Genomic DNA, 21,295 nt, shown 5'->3' on the forward strand with positions numbered 1-21,295 from the left:
AAGTGGGTGTAGGATGTAGAGGGCTCGAGCCCATAACCTGGCTAATGGCAGTAAATGGGACTATGAGGAGCCTCTAGAGCAGTTTTCTTGAAAACGTTTCACCTCTCGTCAAAGTGGCTTCTTTAGTTTTGACCTTAAAAAGCCACTTGGATTAGTGATGAAATGTTTTCAAGAAAAGTCCCATTTTCTACTAGATACTGTATATTGTGACCTGGATGAATGTGAATCTTCATAGACCTCTAGAGCAGTGATCCCCAACCAGTGGAACATGTTGCTCCCCAACCCCTTGGATGTTACTCCCAGTGGCCTCAAAGCAGCTGCTTATTTTTCCTGGCTCGGGAGCAAGTTTTGGTTACATTAAAAACAAGTGTACCTCCAAACAGAGCCCCCTGTAGGCTTTTTTTTTAATCTGGACAGGTCCTGACATTCCCTTTAATCATACTCGCCAGTACTTTGGTGCTTAATAGGCAATGCCCTCTGTTGGATTTGCACTCAAGGAAACAAACCAATGACATTTGTTCTTAGTTTACTTAATCAGTTTTTTCAGACCACAAAAAAATAATAATTTCCACAAAAACCTCAAATGTTTAGTTAGTTATTTATTTATTTTTTCCCCGTGACAGAGCAGCGTATATAGCGTCTTCTGTCCCTCAAATCACTGGCAACATCCCCCATCCCTGCTGTGAGCCCAACTGAGCGGTGACATATCCGCGCTCCTGTCAGGATACAGAATGCTATAAAGTCAATTTGTACATTTTAACAATGTAAAAAAATGTAAAAATCACCAACAACAGATCCATATCCCTATAATGTGTCTGCCGATATCCTCAGCCACAGAGATCAATAGCTGCCAATCCGGCCTCACAGAGTTCGATATGTTATGGATTAGTGGCACATTGGGTGAATTGCACAAGTGTGTAGCTCTGTCCTTATCAGATTTTCTAGGGGGGGATAGACAGATAGACAGACAGATAGATAGATAGATAGAGAGAGAGAGAGAGTGAGAGATAGATAGATAGATAGATAGATAGATAGATAGATAGATAGATGATAGACAGACAGACAGATAGAGAGAGAGAGAGAGAGATAGATAGATAGATGATAGATAGAGAGAGAGAGAGAGAGAGAGAGAGAGAGAGAGATAGATAGATGATAGATAGATGATAGATAGATAGAGATAGAGAGAGATAGAGAGATAGAAAGATAGATAGATAGATAGATAGATAGATAGATAGACAGACAGACAGACAGACAGACAGAGAGAGAGAGAGAGAGAGATAGATAGATAGATAGATAGATAGATAGATAGATGATAGATAGATAGATAGATAGATAAACAGACAGACAGACAGACGATAGATAGATAGAGATAAATAGACAGATAAATAGAAAGAAAGAAAGATAGATATAGATAGATAGAGATAGAGAGAGAGAGAGAGAGAGAGAGAGAGAGAGAGAGATAGATGATAGATAGATAGATGATAGATAGATAGATAGATAGATAGATAAATAGACAGACAGACAGACAGATCGATAGATAGATAGATAAATAGACAGACAGACAGACAGACAGACAGATAGATAGATAGATAGATAGATAGATAGACAGATAGATAGGTAGATAAATAGACAGGTAATTAGACAGACATACAGATAGATAAATAGACAAATAGATTGTTGATTGGGACAGCATCTCTAGTGGTGATTATTGGGCTGACAGACTGACAGACAGGTAAATAGACAGATTATACATAGTGATGAGTGAAATTTTTGCAGCAGGCATGGATTCCCAGAGAATCTCTGTGTTTTGCCATTGGTGGATTTTTTTGTGAAACGAGAGCAAAAATTCACGGCAGAAAAAATTAGCCAGGCAACAAAAAAAAAGTTGTGCATGAAGTATTAGCCCCCCATATGTAATAAAAAGCACTAGGAGCCGTAACCCAGAGCAGCCAATAAGATGTTTGCTTTTAAACAGGTGACCATTAAGTTCTACCTGCTGACATAACCTCTTTAAAATGTTGGGAAGTACAGTGTATAACAGCAAGGGTCTCACGTATGGCACCGCCGGCACAGTTACACCCAGCACCTTCCAATTAGCTAGCTCAATACAGGGATAGGGGACCCGTTATCTAGAATGCTCGGGACCAAGGGTATTCCGGATAATCATTTAGCCATTAAATAAACCCAATAGGGCTGTTCTGCCCCAATAAGGGGTAATTATATCTTAGTTGGGATCAAGTACAGGTACTGTTTTATTATTACAGAGAAAAGGGAATCATTTAACCATTAAATAAACCCAATAGGGCTGTTCTGCCCCAATAAGGGGTAATTATATCTTAGTTGGGATCAAGTACAGGTACTGTTTTATTATTACAGAGAAAATGGAAACATTTAACCATTAAATAAACCCAATAGGGCTGTTCTGCCCCCAATAAGGGGTAATTATATCTTAGTTGGGATCAAGTACAGGTACTGTTTTATTATTACAGAGAAAAGGGAATCATTTAACCATTAAATAAACCCAATAGGGCTGTTCTGCCCCAATAAGGGGTAATTATATCTTAGTTGGGATCAAGTACAGGTACTGTTTTATTATTACAGAGAAAAGGGAATCATTTAACCATTAAATAAACCCAATAGGGCTGTTCTGCCCCCAATAAGGGGTAATTATATCTTAGTTGGGATCAAGTACAGGTACTGTTTTATTATTAAAGAGAAAAGGGAATCATTTAACCATTAAATAAACCCAATAGGGCTGTTCTGCCCCAATAAGGGGTAATTATATCTTAGTTGGGATCAAGTACAGGTACTGTTTTATTATTACAGAGAAAAGGGAATCATTTAACCATTAAATAAACCCAATAGGGCTGTTCTGCCCCCAATAAGGGGTAATTATATCTTAGTTGGGATCAAGTACAGGTACTGTTTTATTATTACAGAGAAAAAGGAAATTGGCTTTCCATAATTTGGAGTACTCTGGATAACGGGTTTCCGGATAAGGGATCCCATACATGTACCAGCTGTTGGTTTTCAGCACTGACACCTCTATATATAAAGCTCCTACTCTGAGATTGGGGCTCGGAGCCAATGCCTTGTCCAGCAGCTGACAGTTTATACCCAGCCGCCAGCGCCACTTGACCTGCAATCAATTAGAGAGCCATCGATCCGTGCCCCCCCGCTACTGCCATTTTCTACATCTCTAATTGAAGTTTGCAAAGAAGAGCAATAGGGAAACCCTGGCAGATCAAACAGCGAGTGAATGAAAGCCGGACAGGCCATTGCAGCGGAGCAAATAACCCGCACCTTTCCTATAGCTGCCGATACAGCAAAACCGCCCCATCATCAATCTGAGCCAGACAAGCCTCAAACCTAATCAGCAGAAATCAATAGTTTGTAGGCAAGATCCCACGCTGCAAAATAATGGAATAAAAGTGCCATCGGATTGTGTTTGTGTTGATATAAAAAGAAAAAAAAGACAAAATTATTTATCAGTCGCTGGGTTGGAATTTGCATTGTAGGCGTTGTATGAAACTGCATTGTATTCAGGAGAGACTGGGAGATCTGGATACCGGCCGGCTCCTGGGGGTATTGTCTTAGCGCCATGTGGGAGATCCAGCCCGCGGCAAGTCTTATCCAATGGCAGGACTGAAACAGATACACATACGGTGCCATATAAGAAAACCAAGTTTTATTCCTCGCTACCAACCCACACATATATATACAAGCCCCAGGGCTGTAAATGGATAACATTTTTCAGGGTAATGATTTAAAAATGACGAAGTTTGGGCAGAGTCTAGTAACCCATAGCAACCTGTCAGCAGGCCCAAAAGCAGTTATCTGATTGGTTGATAAGTTAGCTGTTATATTTTATAGTATTAATATTTCAAAGAGTATTTTTTGGTGTCAGTGTCACTTTCATGTTTGCAAGTACCCTAGGGCTCCCAGTGTGGGCTGTGCCAGTGTGGGCTGTGCCAGTGTGGGCTGTGCCAGTGTGGGCTGTGCCAGTGTGGGCTGTGCCAATATGGGCTGTGCCAGTGTGGCTGTGCCAGTCAGGGCTGTGCCAATGTGGGCTGTGCCAGTGTGGGCTGTGCCAGTGTTGGCTGTGCCGATATGGGCACCAGGTTTGTGCCTACAGAGTCACACAAACAGGCTCTGAGAGCACGGGACTCGCGTCCCAACTTTCACTCCCAGAAATGAGCCCCTAACATTCCCCAGCGCAGGTGGGCAGTTAATACAAGGGATCTTGACTTGATTTATGTTTCCCTGCATGATGCATTAGTATTAAGTGCTTAATTAACAAAATAAATGAGTCAGGCAATTTTAACCCAAATTTGCCTTAATGTGCAGTTTTTTTAGGTAAACGGTGCCTCTTATTAAAGTGCATTTTAAGGAAAAAGTCTGCCAAACAGCTTCCGTGGTGAAACGGATAAAGTTTCCTATAAATTGTTATCATTCTGTGTAAAATAGAATAAATGGAACAGGGGTCTAACTACGTGGCACTGGAAGGGGCCGGGGCACACAGCCAACCCTACCTGCACCCACTACCCCCCACCCTTCTACACTATAGGGGAAACAGACCTTCTGGTCCGGGCCCCCCTGTCCCCTGGGCCGTCTTCCTCGATAGTTACACCACTGAAATGAAAAGTTTATGGTATGGCTGATACAGTTATTAAAGGGGACACTCACCCCTACAAAGTTTCTTCTAACCATAATGAGAGGAGATGTAATTATAAGCAACTTTTCATGATGGCAGGTAGGTACTCCTTGCACTGCTGTATAGTGCCCATCCTTCTCTTCTGTTGAATGAAGTGCAGGCAGCCCTATTGGCTCTGGGAAGCCCTGGAGCTACTGCCACCTTGAATGTAGCGGTCCCAGTATTGGCAGCCAGGGGGTGGGGGTCTCTTGAATGGTAGTTACACTACTAAACCCCCCCACAACATTTCAGCAGCAACTTGCACCTGGTTTTTATTCCCGGCCACAGCTGCACTGAAATAATAACGTGTTCTGGATAAAAAAAAAAATACCACACATTGCAGCCGAAATTGCATTTTGCACTCTGCACTTGTAAGTGACCCCATATATATTGGTAAAGAGCAAAGGAAGTGACGGTGCGGTGCTGCTGTTGGACTGGAGCATTGGGGCCCACTGGGGCTGTGACCTACAAGCCCCACCTCCCCACATTTGCCCCCACCCCCCTCCATGCCGCATCCCTTTTACCTCATTAAGTTTGTGGCTTTGATTGGGGGAGAGGGGTAGCCTGGGCAGGGGAGTGGGCTTGGGGGAGAGGGGTAGTCTGGGCAGGGGAGTGGGCTTGGGGGAGAGGGGTAGCCTGGGCAGGGGAGTGGGCTTGGGGGAGAGGGGGCGGCGCGGGCAGGGGAGCAGGCTCAAAGCCACGAACTCAAGGAGGTAGTCCCAGTCCACTGGCCAAATGTCCTGATGAAGAACCTGACAAATGGACAAAAGCAGTCTCAGTCCTAGGAAGAGTCTATGCCTTTGCCATGGATTTCCGGAAGAGGACGATGGAAAATCAAAACTATTTACATCCATAGGAATTTGTTGCTCCCGGGGGTCTGAAAGAGCAAAATCCAAAATAGTGAGCTTGGCAGGTCCAAGGTGGACATAGGGAGGAGGGCCATGGAGGTCACAGCCCAGGCAGGGAAGCAAGCTCAGGGGAGAGGGTCTGGCCAAGGCAGTGGAGTGGGCTTGGGGGAAAGGGGGCGGCTCGGACAGGGGAGCAGGCTAAGGGAAGAGGGTGTGGCCAAGGCAGAGGAGTGGGCTTGGGGGAGAGGTGGCGGCTCTGACAGGGGAGCAGGCTTAAGGAAGAGGGTGTGGCCAAGGCAGGGGAGTGGGCTTGGGGGGGGCGGCTTGGACAGGGGAGCAGGCTAAGGGAAGAGGGTGTGGCCAAGGCAGGGGAGTGGGCTTGGGGGAGAGGTGGTGGCTCCGACAGGGGAGCAGTCTCAGGGAAGAGGGTGTGGCCAAGGCAGGGGAGTGGGCATTGGGGAAAGGGGGGAGGGGCTCGGGCAGGGGAGTGGGCTTGGGGGAGAGGGGGCAGCTCGGGCAGGGGAGTGGGCTTGGGGGAGAGGGGGCAGCTCGGGCAGGGGAGTGTGCTTGGGGGAGAGGTGGCAGCTCAGGCAGGGGAGTGGGCTTGGGGGAGAGGGGGCAGCTCGGGCAGGGGAGTGGGCTTGGGGGAGAAGGGGCAGCTCGGGCAGGGGAGTGGGGTTGGGGGAGAGGTGGCGGCTCGGGCAGGGGAGTGGGCTTGGGGGAGAGGTGGCAGCTCGGGCAGGGGAGTGGGCTTGGGGGAGAGGGGGCGGCTCGGGCAGGGGAGTGGGCTTGGGGGAGAGGGGGCGGCTTGGGCATGGGAATGGGCTTGGGGGAGAGGGGGCGGCTCGGGCAGGGGAGTGGGCTTGGGGGAGAGGGGGCGGCTCGGGCAGGGGAGTGGGCTTGGGGGAGAGGGGGCAGCTCGGGCAGGGGAGTGTGCTTGGGGGAGAGGTGGCAGCTCGGGCAGGGGAGTGGGCTTGGGGGAGAGGGGGCAGCTCGGGCAGGGGAGTGGGCTTGGGGGAGAAGGGGCAGCTCGGGCAGGGGAGTGGGCTTGGGGGAGAGGTGGCGGCTCGGGCAGGGGAGTGGGCTTGGGGGAGAGGTGGCGGCTCGGGCAGGGGAGTGGGCTTGGGGGAGAGGGGGCGGCTCGGGCAGGGGAGTGGGCTTGGGGGAGAGGTGGCGGCTCGGGCAGGGGAGTGGGCTTGGGGGAGAGGGGGCGGCTCGGGCAGGGGAGTGGGCTTGGGGGAGAGGGGGCGGCTTGGGCATGGGAATGGGCTTGGGGGAGAGGGGGCGGCTCGGGCAGGGGAGTGGGCTTGGGGGAGAGGGGGCGGCTCGGGCAGGGGAGTGTGCTTGGGGGAGAGGTGGCAGCTCGGGCAGGGGAGTGGGCTTGGGGGAGAGGGGGCGGCTCGGGCAGGGGAGTGTGCTTGGGGGAGAGGTGGCAGCTCGGGCAGGGGAGTGGGCTTGGGGGAGAGGGGGCAGCTCGGGCAGGGGAGTGGGCTTGGGGGAGAAGGGGCAGCTCGGGCAGGGGAGTGGGCTTGGGGGAGAGGTGGCGGCTCGGGCAGGGGAGTGGGCTTGGGGGAGAGGTGGCGGCTCGGGCAGGGGAGTGGGCTTGGGGGAGAGGGGGCGGCTCGGGCAGGGGAGTGGGCTTGGGGGAGAGGGGGCGGCTTGGGCATGGGAATGGGCTTGGGGGAGAGGGGGCGGCTCGGGCAGGGGAGTGGGCTTGGGGGAGAGGGGGTGGCTCGGGCAGGGGAGTGGGCTTGGGGGAGAGGGGGCAGCTCGGACAGGGGAGCAGGCTCAGGGAAGAGGGTGTGCCCAAGGCAGGGGAGTGGGCTCAAAGCTGAAAAGGTAAAAGGGATGCGGCATGGAGAGGGGGAGGGGGCAGATATAGGGGGGAGGGCCCTAGAGGTCACAGCCCAGTTAAGGGAGCAGGCGTAGGGGAGAGGGGCGGCCTGGGCAGAGGATTGGGGCCAATGAGCCCAGGGCCTAACAGGTTTTTTTTCCAGGCCCAGTCCAACCCTGGGGGGAGCATTAGGAAACATGGCAGGGAGCTCAGATGTTTAAGGTGAAAAAGAAAATACATCTTTAATATAATTACGGAAAGGCTTTAAAAAGGAACACGTTCCAGCGATCTTTTGTGCTGTAACAAAGGGCCCGGGCTTAACCACGCATTCCCTCTAATTTCCCACGTTCCTCCGAGCTGGTTTCTTGCACATTGTGCCTCTAAAAGCTCCTTTCACATTAACTGATTAGTCTGTAAACATTCTTGTGTCTCCGGAGCCTGTCGGTAATGGAGTTTATTTGAGGGCAGAGCTTATTTTCCGCACAGTACATCCCTGTATTTGCATTTATACATGTGAATGAGAAGGCTTAGATTTGCCGGAGGAAAGTTCTAGATAGATTGCAAAAGCGGCGACTTCCTCGCAGTCATAAAGAGGCTCATTTCCCCGGTTGATGCATATTGCTAATGCCTTGGGTAAGGGAAGCTGTATGGCATCTGCATGGGGGAAAGCTCAGACATGGAGACGGAATGTTCTATAAACACAACTGGCTTCTTATTATGATTTTTTATTTATATAGGGCATATTTATAAAGAGATTGTAAGCTCCCCTGGGACAGTGAGTGATATATAATCTATAGTGCCTATCACATTTACACTATAATCACTCCTAGCAACTAATTAACCTTCCTGTATGTTTCAGAATAGCAATCAATAGTAAGAAATCCAAGTCCGGCTTAGGACTCCTCCAGTTACATGGAGTGATACCCCCCCTCACCCCCAGCAGCCGATCAGCAGAACAATGGGAAGGGAGCAAGATAGCAGCTCCCAGTAGGTATCAGAATAGCACTCAATAGTAAGAAATCCAAGTCCGGCTTGGGACTCCTCCAGTTACATGGGAGTAGGAGAAACAATAGGTTAGCTGAAAGCAGTTCTAATGTGTAGCACTGGCTGAAAGCTCAGACTCAGGCACACTTTACTGCTGCGCTGCAAGTTGGAGTGATATCCCCCCCCTCACCCCCAGCAGCCGATCAGCAGAACAATGGGAAGAGGGAATTATTTGCTGTGTAACAGTGTAATATAGAAATAAAAAGTACCCCATAAAAATCATGACAGAATCCCTTTAACCTGCGACTGTAATCAGTTCGACTAGGTGAGTGGATCTGGGTTGGTGGGGCCCCACAGGGTTTTTTCTAGGTGTCCCACTGGCTCAGTCTGACCCTGTCTGTGTTCCACTATGGAATGCATCGCCATCTTTGATCCTGTCTCTGCAGTCTTCACCTAAGGAGAGAGATTCATGGGACCTGGAGAGTTTGGCCCTCTGCTTGTGCCAGTCTAGGGTTAACGTAATGCTCATCATCCATTTTCTTCAGGGATTTTACTAGCATGTCTAGGGTTAATGCAGTGCTTAATATTCATTTTATTTTGTGATGTTATTGACAAGTCTGGGGGGTTATGAGGTGCTTATTATTTATTTTGTGCAGTGAAGCTTGAGGTTAATGCAGTGCACATAATCCATATGCTGCAGTGATATTACAGGCATGTCTGGGGTTAATACAATGCTCTAAATTCATTTTCTGCAGGGATCTCCCACAGTCTGGATATCCCGCTGAGCAAGCATATGCTCAGTTATGTTCCAATATCAATACAATGCAGCAGAAGTTGACTTTCCAAAGAAAAAAGAAAGTATCATCGGCCGCTAAACTGCATTCTGCTAATCCCATCGCACTCTGATATACGTATGTGATGGCCTTGACCAAAGTTGAACTGTAATGGAACCTCTTCCCACGCGGCCCTTGGGTGCTGGACTTAATCACATGGTACGATATAATCATCTGACTCGGGGACTTGATGAAAATATTGGGCCTTATACACCCTTTGTGATTGAGTTAGGCCCATACAGTTAGTCTGGCTTTAACTGTAACAGGAAGTAGTGTGGGAAAAAGGCAGAACTCTGCCCATTCATTGGCTGATGGGGCCTAGCATGTATGTGTGCCTTGGCTTGTTTGTGTGCACTATGAATCCTATGATCCCAGAGGGCGGCCCTTAGTACTTAAAATGGCAGTTTTCTATTTAGGATTACCCAATGGCACATACTAGTAAAAAAGTATATTTATATGAAAATAGTTTATTTGGATGAAGGAGGGTTTAGGGGGTATAGTTTCCCTTTAACGGCAAATAGGGCACTTAAACATACTGTTCGGAATAATAAGGGCAGTTGGATACATCTAAATACTTATTGTTAATGTTAAACAAAGGATAAACATCCAGCAGTTCAATAAAACCATGATAAACATTTGCACGCTGCTACTTCTGCCCCCAACCCACGGCATGCTGGGAGCGGAATAGGAAAGAGACGATATTTTCCATATTGAGAATAATAACATTTGTAGAGATGATAAAGATGCAATAAATATATATATATATCCCACAACAGAGTACAGAATGATTATGCTGGCCGAGTGGGACCCTGCAGGGCTGCAGAACATGCACAGCTAATTATGCTTTATTCCTAGTGAGTTCAAACAGGGTCTCGGTTAAACATTACTCTGCCTTGTTAATGGGAATTTTCACTTTTGCTATTTATGGGGGGGGGGTGTCGTTTATTGAGAGCACTTTGGAAAATATTGTCATTAAGGCTCGCAGCTGGGATGTAAAGAGCATTATGGGGAATGTAATACAAGGAATGAGCAGAGAAACAGGAGCAACGAGAAGAACTTTCCATTGTGTGAATTTACTGTAAGTTTGATGAACCTGCAAGAAATGATTCCACTCTCATTTACAAACGCAGGACAGAGTGCCGAGTGCACTTTTTGGGCTCTAGGGGGTTATGTAATAAAAGGCACTAAGGTTGCCCAGGAGCAGGGACCCATAGCAACCAATCAGCAGGTAGAATTTAGGGTTTTACATAACCCTATTAGATATCAAGACCAGGACCTGGTGGTTACGGCACTTGTTGGACCTGCTGGTTACGGCACTTGTTGGACCTGGTGGTTACGGCACTTGTTGGACCTGGTGGTGACGGCACTTGTTGGACCTGCTGGTTACGGCACTTGTTGGACCTGGTGGCTACGGCACTTGTTGGACCTGGTGGTTACGGCACTTGTTGGACCTGGTGGTTACGGCACTTGTTGGACCTGGTGGTTACGGCACTTGTTGGACCTGGTGGTTACGGCACTTGTTGGACCTGGCGGTTACGACACTTGTTGGACCTGGTGGTTACGGCACTTGTTGGACCTGCTGGTTACGGCACTTGTTGGACCTGGTGGCTACGGCACTTGTTGGACCTGGTGGTTACGGCACTTGTTGGACCTGGTGGTTACGGCACTTGTTGGACCTGGTGGTTACGGCACTTGTTGGACCTGGCGGTTACGGCACTTGTTGGACCTGGCGGTTACGACACTTGTTGGACCTGGTGGTTACGGCACTTGTTGGACCTGGTGGTTACGGCACTTGTTGGACCTGGTGGTTACGGAACTTGTTGGACCTGGTGGTTACGGCACTTGTTGGACCTGGTGGTTACGGCACTTGTTGGACCTGGTGGTTACGGCACTTGTTGGACCTGGTGGTTACGACACTTGTTGGACCTGGTGGTTACGGCACTTGTTGGACCTGGTGGTTACGGCACTTGTTGGACCTGGTGGTTACGGCACTTGTTGGACCTGATGGTTACAATACTTGTTGGACCTGGTGGTTACGGCACTTGTTGGACCTGGTGGCTACGGCACTTGTTGGACCTGGTGGTTACGGCACTTGTTGGACCTGGTGGTTACGGCACTTGTTGGACCTGGTGGTGACGGCACTTGTTGGACCTGGTGGTTACGACACTTGTTGGACCTGGTGGTTACGGCACTTGTTGGACCTGGTGGTTACGACACTTGTTGGACCTGGTGGTTACGACACTTGTTGGACCTGGTGGTTACGGCACTTGTTGGACCTGGTGGTTACAATACTTGTTGGACCTGGTGGTTACGGCACTTGTTGGACCTGGTGGTTACGGCACTTGTTGGACCTGGTGGTTACGGAACTTGTTGGACCTGGTGGTTACGGCACTTGTTGGACCTGGTGGTTACGGCACTTGTTGGACCTGGTGGTTACGGCACTTTTTTTTTTTTTTTTTTAAATCTTCATGTTCATAAAAATTGTGGTCTTTGGTTCCTGCGGAGTCTTTGCCTGAGCTAGTTAAGGTGGTTTCCACTTCTACATAACTTGATATTTGTCACTCAGAAGCATTGGATCAAAAATATATAAATTAATTCTCAAGTGAAGGCAAATGCCATGTAACCTAGATACAGATTAATGGCAACTAATTCCAAGCAATTCAGCTGAGTTATTAATGTACAGGATGAAAGGTTACAGTTCAAGTGTCTGCATCGTACAAACAGATGAAGCAGCATCTGGCGCACAAAGCCCCATTGTTCCTCTCAGTAAAATCAATGGCGCCGTGGATGTATTGTGCCCAACCGTTGCACCACCCATGCATTACGCCCCTCAGGATGCGTTTGAATAAAAACAATAATCAGAAAAGTGCTTTATTTATACCTGAAAACAATGGGCAGTATGTAATAAACGGCATCAGCGGAATACAAATGAGAATGAAAAAAGCGCTCTGCACAATGAATTACTGATCATTAGACAGTTTATTGTGCTGCCAATTGTAAAGGACCGCAGTGTAGTTTTGATGCCTCCTTTACTTTTTATTTTAGTAAAAAAATGTTATACAGGGATGGGACTAATCCAGAATGCTCGGGTGTTCTGGATAAGGGGTCTTTCTGTAATTTGGATCTCCCTGCCTTAAGCTAATTGAATATTTAATAAACCCAATGGGATTGTTTTGCCGCCAGTAAGGGGTAATTATATCTTATTTGGGATCAAGTACAGGTACTGTTTTATTATTACAGAGAAAAGGGAATCATTTAACCATGAAATAAACCCAATAGGGCTGTTCTGCCCCAATAAGGGGTAATTATATCTTAGTTGGGATCAAGTACAGGTACTGTTTTATTATTACAGAGAAAAGGGAATCATTTAACCATTAAATAAACCCAATAGGGCTGTTCTGCCCCCAATAAGGGGTAATTATATCTTAGTTGGGATCAAGTACAGGTACTGTTTTATTATTACAGAGAAAAGGGAAATCATTTTTAAGAAACTGAATTATTTGATTAAAATGGAGTCTATGGGAGATGGCCTTCCCCTAATTCTGAGCTTTCTGGATAATGGGTTTCCGAATAATGGATCCCATACCTGGGTATCAACTTTTTCATACAGTAACTGTCTATAAAAGAGATTATCAGGCATTATTAGATGTTCATACATAAACCCCCACTTATTACTGAGCATTGTAGCTGGGTGAGATAAAATATAATGCAGAGAGCTGTCGTCTTTATATACAGACATTTTCCTTTTATTATCTTATTTAACATTCTATAAATGGTTAAACAGTGCTTTGTATTTTACTGTAAGTTGAGCCATCCGGTTTAGGGTGAGGGTTCTCTACTATGGTGCCAACAGTGGGTATTTGTCATGGAAAAATGGGATATACAGTTAAGTATACAGTAGTCCCATTCTAATGTTTTTGTGCCCAGTCCAAGTAGAGTTGTCCCCCGGTCGGTATTTAATTAGCCTAGCCAGTAAATGACCAGCAATTTCACATTTTTAAAATTTGTAATACCCTATAAACCCCCCTCCCCCTTTCCTCACCTTCTTCTTGCTGGTCAGCCTTTATAATTACAGGCCCACCTCTGCCCCGCCCATTTCCCCACCCATTTACCAATCACATTCACCCTTTCCCCTCCTGGTCCGCCCATTTCCCCATCATATGAAAGTCCTCAGGCATAGAGGCAAGTCAGTCATTTACTTTTACTTTCCATTTAGCACTTCCTAGAGAGTCCCCCATTGTGGCGCATACACAAGATTTTGCCTAAGTAAAAGTGTCCAAAAAATGGTGCTGGCCTGCTCGCTGTGATTCCAAGACTCTCTAGTCCTGAAATCGTTCTTGATGACTTCTCCATGACCAATGTGTACCACAACTATTGGGTCTTTCCCATGCTCCTTAATACTATGCCCTATTATACCACCACCTGCAAAACCCTAGCCAAGATGAAAATATACTGTTTGACTATCTAGTCCTGCAAACATATACCCCTATGCACAATCCTCATAACTTAATCCCTAATTACCTTGCCATGTCTTAATAGTCTTTAGTCCTAATAGTCCTTGCCCATCCAGAACAAGAGCAGCTGGCCCTTGGGGTGATCTTGGAGTGAACTTCTACTATATTTGCCAGATCAAACCTGTTCATACTCTAACCCAGTGATCCCCAACCAGTGGCTCAGGGGCAACTTGTTGCTCACCAACCCCTTGGATATTGCTCCCAGGGGCCTCAAAGCAGGTGCCTATTTTTAAATTCCTGGCTTAGCAGCAAGTTTGGGTTGGGTAAAAACCAGGTGTACAACCAAACAGAGCCACCTGTAGGCTACCAGTCCACATAGGGGCTACCAAATAGCCAGTCATAGTCCTTATTTGTCACCCCCAGGTACATTTTTCATGCTAGTGTTGCTCCCCAATTCTTTTTACATTTGAATGTGGTTCACGGGTAAAAAAGGTTGGGGATCCCTGCTCTAACCCATAGGTTCAAAATCCAACCTTTGTAATGGATACTCTAGAGCTAAAACAAACTTGATTTCCTTGCAGCTTGGCTGACATACCTTGGACTTATGCCTTAGTGACATCGCTGCACCCTAACCAACTTCACAGTATTTGCGAGGCAGATTTTTTGGTTTAGTGAACTAAACAGGCCACTTAGTAGAAAAGTGCTTTTAAAGGACAAGGAAAGGTTAATTTAAATTAACAGTAAGTCTAAAGGCATTCTTTTTAAGTACTTACTGCATATCTAAATTCCCAGATCCCTGCTTGCTTCTCTGAGATATGGTGCTGGCAGCCTACAGCAGTGTGAAGCCTACAGTGACATCACTGAAATCTCTCTCCCCTTCCTGTAGGTGCCAGCGGCAGCCTTCCTATTCTCTGAGCATGTGTGTAACTTGATCCTGTCTCCTGTTCTGAGCTACACATGCCCACCAGCCAATCAGAAGCGGATCTGGCAGAGGGGAGGGGGGGAGGGAATGAAACACATGTGCAGTATGAAGCAAGGAGGGAAAGGAGGGGAGAATACCTTTTTAGAGATGGCTGCCTGTTCTAGAAAATGTGAGTAAGTGTGACTGAGTAAATATTTGATTATATGAGCCAAAAGTGTGGCGTTGTTACTAAACAATAGGAGGACTATTGGGCAGTATGCTTTTTACATTTTGACTTGCATTCTCCTTTAAGAAACTAAACTCCAAAATATGTAACTGCTTCCATTCAAGAACAGAATATAAAGTGACAACATACTACATCTATGCATTGTGCATTGTGTTTTAAACAATATTTCTATTCCTATAGTGCAATTACACTAGGCCTATACATAATGTTACAGGAGGAAACCCTTCTAAAGGTCCCCATACACGGGCCGATTGTAGCTGCTGATATCAGTCCCTTGGACCGATTCGGCAGCTTATCGGCCCATGTAGGGGCAGCAACGACTACCTGGCCTGAAATTGGCTAGATATCTATCGGGCAGGTTTATAGATTCAGTCGGATCGGGAACCGCATTGGCTCGTTGATGCGGTCCCCAAACCGACTGCCCCATTGCCGCCAATATAATTCGATCGCTTGGCCCCAGGGCTCGTAGGTGGGGATATCGGGTGAAGATCCGCTCGCTTAGCAATCTCGCCAATAGAGTGAATCTTCACGTGTATGGGGACCTTTATGACAATCCTTGAGTATCCCACTCTCCCAGTCACTATGCAGTTGTCTCCCAGCTCATCCATTTCCAAGTCCATTTGCGAGTCTCCCAGTCCTCTTGTCACTTGCTGAGTCCTTGTTCCCCAATGCAATAATGTTGTATTTCCCTCCCTCCGCTGTTCCGTTCCCCTTACATTTATATTCCCAGGCTCTCCCTACCTGCTATTATCCCTGCTTTCCAATAACTGTTCACAAGTGCCCCTAAGATGATGGAATTGACCTTAAAGGTTGACTCACCTATATGATGCCATATTGTATACAATGGGAGTCACTTTGTATTCTTATTCTCTGACTGTGTTATTGTCCTCTTCCCTCTCCATTCAGTAAGTAGGGGGTGGGGGCTGTGTGCATCTCACATTTAGAGTCAATGTTCAGTATGGGGGGGGGGCACTGAGGAACAAGGACAAGTGGGGGTGATGTGTAGGGGACAGCAGATTCATCATAACCGTTGTCTTCAACTTGAAGCCATTCAATCCCATATTTATTTCAAAATTTCACTTTTGAAATAAATATGGGGGGGGGGGGTGTTTCCTAGGGCAACAAAGTATTCCCTTAATTACAACACAATTTATTGCCGTATTTCTAAGAGCCAAGTAGAAATCAAGTTCAATCTCCCTCCTATTGACTCCGGCCCATAACTGTACACAGCCGCGCTCCTCCCGTCCCATTAACCATCTTTCCGCTATCAGTTTATTACAAACCCCCCCCCCCGATTTTCAATGCTTAATAAAGTAACAATAATGATCCAATAAAGAGTTTTATGACTCATAAAGGCGCCGTTGCCATATGCCATTCATAACATTCTATTCCTTCTCGGATTGGGAACGAGGGACATCAAACTAATTATACATAAAATTTTATAACTAATAGTAATCTATTGCGGTGTCATTGCGCATATGTTCTCAGCTGTATTTGTGGGGCTTCCTACCTGACATTTACCATTTATTACAGTGTTCAGTACGATCTACAGAATATATATAAAGGCATTTACATTTTGTCCATTTTATATATATATATTTTCTTTATTATTGTCCAAGGCTTTAATGATTTAGTTGCTGCCAATGCAACTGGCTATCTGGATTACCTGCTACAAATAATCTTGATAAAATAAAAATGGTAATATTGTCCAATATGTAAAAAATCTCCATGACCTTCATTTGTGAAAAAAACGTCAGTTGTAGGGTGGTTATTGGGGACCTGTCACCCAAACATTTAGATTTATAATAAAAGTCCTTTTCCAATTAAGCATGAAACCCAAACTCGTTTTTATTAACACACGCATACCCATTATAAAGAAATTTGAAAATCCCAGCTGTCAATTGCCTGCCTCTCCCCGCCTCTATGTCTTAGACAATTACTTTCACTTTTCATTTAGCACTCACTTTCCCCCTCCCTTCTAACTATCTATTCTTTTGAATAGATAGTCCGCAATTATTCTTTTCACGCCCGCGACTATTCTTTTGACGCTCGCAACTATTCTTTTGACTCGCAACTATTCTTTTGACTCGCAACTATTCTTTTGACGCTCTATTCTGACGCAACTATTCTTTTGTTGCCCGTGACTATTCTTTTGTTGCCCACGACTATTCTTTTGTCGCCCATGACTATTCTTTTGACTCGCAACTATTCTTTTGACGCTCGTGACTATTCTTTTGTTGCCCGCGACTATTCTTTTGATGCCCGCCACTATTAATTTGTCGCCCGCAACTATTCTTTTGTCACCCATGACTATTCTTTTGACGCGCAACTATTCTTTTGACACTCATGACTATTCTTTTGTTGCCCGCGACTATTCTTTTGTTGCACGTGACTATTCTTTTGATGCGCAACTATTCTTTTGACGCTCGTGACTATTCTTTTTACGCCCGTGACTATTCTTTTGTTGCCTGCGACTATTCTTTTGTTGCATGTGACTATTCTTTTGTCGCCCATGACTATTCTTTTGACGCGCAACTATTCTTTTGACTCGCGTGACTATTCTTTTTACGCCCGCGACTATTCTTTTGTCGCCCATGACTATTCTTTTGACGCTCGTGACTATTCTTTTGTCACCCATGACTATTCTTTTGTTGCCCGTGACTATTCTTTTGTCGCCCACGACTATTCTTTTGTTGCCCGTGACTATTCTTTTGTCACCCATGACTATTCTTTTGTTGCCCGTGACTATTCTTTTGTCGCCCACGACTATTCTTTTGACGCCCACGACTATTCTTGCGACAATTTTTGCATGCGCTGTGAATTTTTCCACCGCGAATCCGTGCCTGCCGAAATATTTCTCCCATCACTATTGCTGACTCATCCCAGAAATGGCCCTAATGTGGCCAACATGACTCACTCAAACTGGTACAGTATTTACTACTCTAGCGACCCAGGCTCATTCTGTTTAAAAGCGACTGTCTATCAAGCCAAATCCAACATTTATATTTTCCCTATAAAATATATAGTTCTGTTATTCCCCGCGCCCCCTTGAGAGATGACATTTTCCCTATTTCTTGTTTATGACTAACCCAGGGCACTCTGGGAATCAGGTTTAGCAGAAGCAGCTGCTGTAGGAAATCCAAAGGCTTTAATGGATCACGTGAAGAAGAGAATTCTTGTCAAATATGCAAAATATGCCCTTTGTTGACATTTCTACACTTAAAGACCTATTTACTAATGTTAGAATATTTCCCCACTTGTTTACTATCTCTACTTATTCCATTCTGTTTCCCTGGAAAAATATTTTGTCTGTTCTCTCTGGTCAGAGAAAAGATATGTCAAGTGAATAAACACAAAACAAAAAAAAAAGCAAATCTGATTGTTTCAATTGAACTCTATGGGCAATGGCAATACTGTATTTTCTGGATAACAGATCTTAGACAAGTACAGGTATAGGATCCATTATCCAGAAACTTGATATCCTGAAAGCTCCGAATTACGAAAAGGCCATCTCCCATAGACATTCCATTCCATTTTAATCAAATAATTCAGATTTTTAAAATTGCTTTGCTTTTTCTCTGTAAAAATAAAACAGTGGTTTGTACTTGATCCCAACTAAGATATAATTACCCCTTATTGGGGGCAGAACAGCCCTATTGGGTTTATTTAATGGTTAAATGATTCCCTTTTCTCTGTAATAATAAAACAGTACCTGTACTTGATCCCAACTAAGATATAATTACCCCTTATTGGGGCAGAACAGCCCTATTGGGTTTATTTCATGGTTAAATGATTCCCTTTTCTCTGTAATAATAAAACAGTACCTGTACTTGATCCCAACTAAGATATAATTACCCCTTATTGGGGCAGAACAGCCCTATTGGGTTTATTTCATGGTTAAATGATTCCCTTTTCTCTGTAATAATAAAACAGTACCTGTACTTGATCCCAACTAAGATATAATTACCCCTTATTGGGGGCAGAACAGCCCTATTGGGTTTATTTCATGGTTAAATGATTCCCTTTTCTCTGTAATAATAAAACAGTACCTGTACTTGATCCCAACTAAGATATAATTACCCCTTATTGGGGCAGAACAGCCCTATTGGGTTTATTTAATGGTTAAATGATTCCCTTTTCTCTGTAATAATAAAACAGTACCTGTACTTGATCCCAACTAAGATATAATTACCCCTTATTGGGGGCAGAACAGCCCTATTGGGTTTATTTAATGGTTAAATGATTCCCTTTTCTCTGTAATAATAAAACAGTACCTGTACTTGATCCCAACTAAGATATAATTACCCCTTATTGGGGGCAGAACAGTCCTATTGGGTTTATTTAATGGTTAAATGATTCCCTTTTCTCTGTAATAATAAAACAGTACCTGTAATTGATCCCAACTAAGATATAATTACCCCTTATTAGGGCAGAACAGCCCTATTGGGTTTATTTAATGGTTAAATGATTCCCTTTTCTCTGTAATAATAAAACAGTACCTGTACTTGATCCCAACTAAGATATAATTACCCCTTATTGGGGCAGAACAGTCCTATTGGGTTTATTTAATGGTTAAATGATTCCCTTTTCTCTGTAATAATAAAACAGTACCTGTACTTGATCCCAACTAAGATATAATTACCCCTTATTGGGGCAGAACAGTCCTATTGGGTTTATTTCATGGTTAAATGATTCCCTTTTTCTCTGTAATAATAAAACAGTACCTGTACTTGATCCCAACTAAGATATAATTACCCCTTATTGGGGCAGAACAGCCCTATTGGGTTTATTTAATGGTTAAATGATTCCCTTTTCTCTGTAATAATAAAACAGTACCTGTACTTGATCCCAACTAAGATATAATTACCCCTTATTGGGGCAGAACAGCCCTATTGGGTTTATTTAATGGTTAAATGATTCCCTTTTCTCTGTAATAATATAACAGTACCTGTACTTGATCCCAACTAAGATATAATTACCCCTTATTGGGGCAGAACAGTCCTATTGGGTTTATTTCATGGTTAAATGATTCCCTTTTCTCTGTAATAATAAAACAGTACCTGTACTTGATCCCAACTAAGATATAATTACCCCTTATTGGGGCAGAACAGCCCTATTGGGTTTATTTAATGGTTAAATGATTCCCTTTTCTCTGTACTAATAAAACAGTACCTGTACTTGATCCCAACTAAGATATAATTACCCCTTATTGGGGCAGAACAGTCCTATTGGGTTTATTTAATGGTTAAATGATTCCCTTTTCTCTGTAATAATAAAACAGTACCTGTACTTGATCCCAACTAAGATATAATGAATCCTTCCTATTCGGTTTAATTAATATTTTATTGATTTCTTAGTAGACAAGGTAAGAAGATCCAACTTACGGAAAGATCCCTTATCCGGAATACCCTTGGTTCCGAGTATTCTGGAAAACGGGTCCTATACCTGTATAATTATTATAATAAACTGATATTTCTGACTTTTTTTTTTATCTTTTCTTGCTAGTGATGAGAGAATCTGTCCCATCGGCAATTTTTTTTGCCAAAAATCCTCAAAACGCTTATTATTTATTTCCCCAACGGTAACGTTTTTTACCCGACCAAATTTTTTTTCCGATTTTTACATTTCTTTTTAACAGTTGTTTCCTTCATGAAATGATCTCTGGTCCCAGAAATGGAATTCAAATTTTGTTTAACTTAACCCAGGGATCCCCAACCTTTCTTACTCGTGAGCCACAGTCAAATGTAAAAAGACTTGGAGAGCAACACAAGCACCATAAAAGTTCATGGAGGAGCCAAATAAGGGCTGTGATTGGCTATTAGGGGCCTCTATGCACCCTATCAGCTTACAGGGGCTTTATTTGGTAGGAAATCTTGTTTTTATTCAACCAAAACTTGCCCCCAAGTCAGGAATTCAAAAATAACTCCCTGGTTTGGGGGCACTGAGAGCAACATCCAAGGGGTTGGGGAGCAACATGTTGCCCCTGAGCCACTGGTTGGGGATCACTGACTTAACCACTTACAGTAGATAAAGTTACGCTCTTGACTGCTCTTGAGGAGACATTTGTCTTTCACTATGGCCAAAAGCGTATGCTTTTGGCCATAGTGAAAGACAAATGTCTCCTCGTGTAATTCACCCAACTCAGTGAGCTCAGCCAAGGGTTAATAATAAATATCCGCTATATCTACACGATGACAGGGGAAAACCTCAGACAAAAAAAGTAATAAAAAAGTAAAAGTTCTCGCTTGCACCTCAAGAGAAGACCTATTGATTTTCCCAGATCCGAGAGCTGACGGTGTTGCGGTAGTGAGGTTCCCTCTAGACTCCGTCCAAAATGATTGATGAAATGTTATGAGTTACAGGAAGTGTGATCAGGTTTCTCTCGTTTCATTTGCTGCACGTACACAAACAGTTTGTCGAGCAAGAATTCTGACTGCCGCTAATGTGGAAAACCTGAGCTGGAACCAGAGGAGAAGGGGCCCAGGGAGGTTACGGAAGCCC

Source organism: Xenopus tropicalis, chromosome 6 (genome assembly GCF_000004195.4).
Source record: "Xenopus tropicalis strain Nigerian chromosome 6, UCB_Xtro_10.0, whole genome shotgun sequence".
NCBI lineage: Eukaryota > Metazoa > Chordata > Amphibia > Anura > Pipidae > Xenopus > Xenopus tropicalis.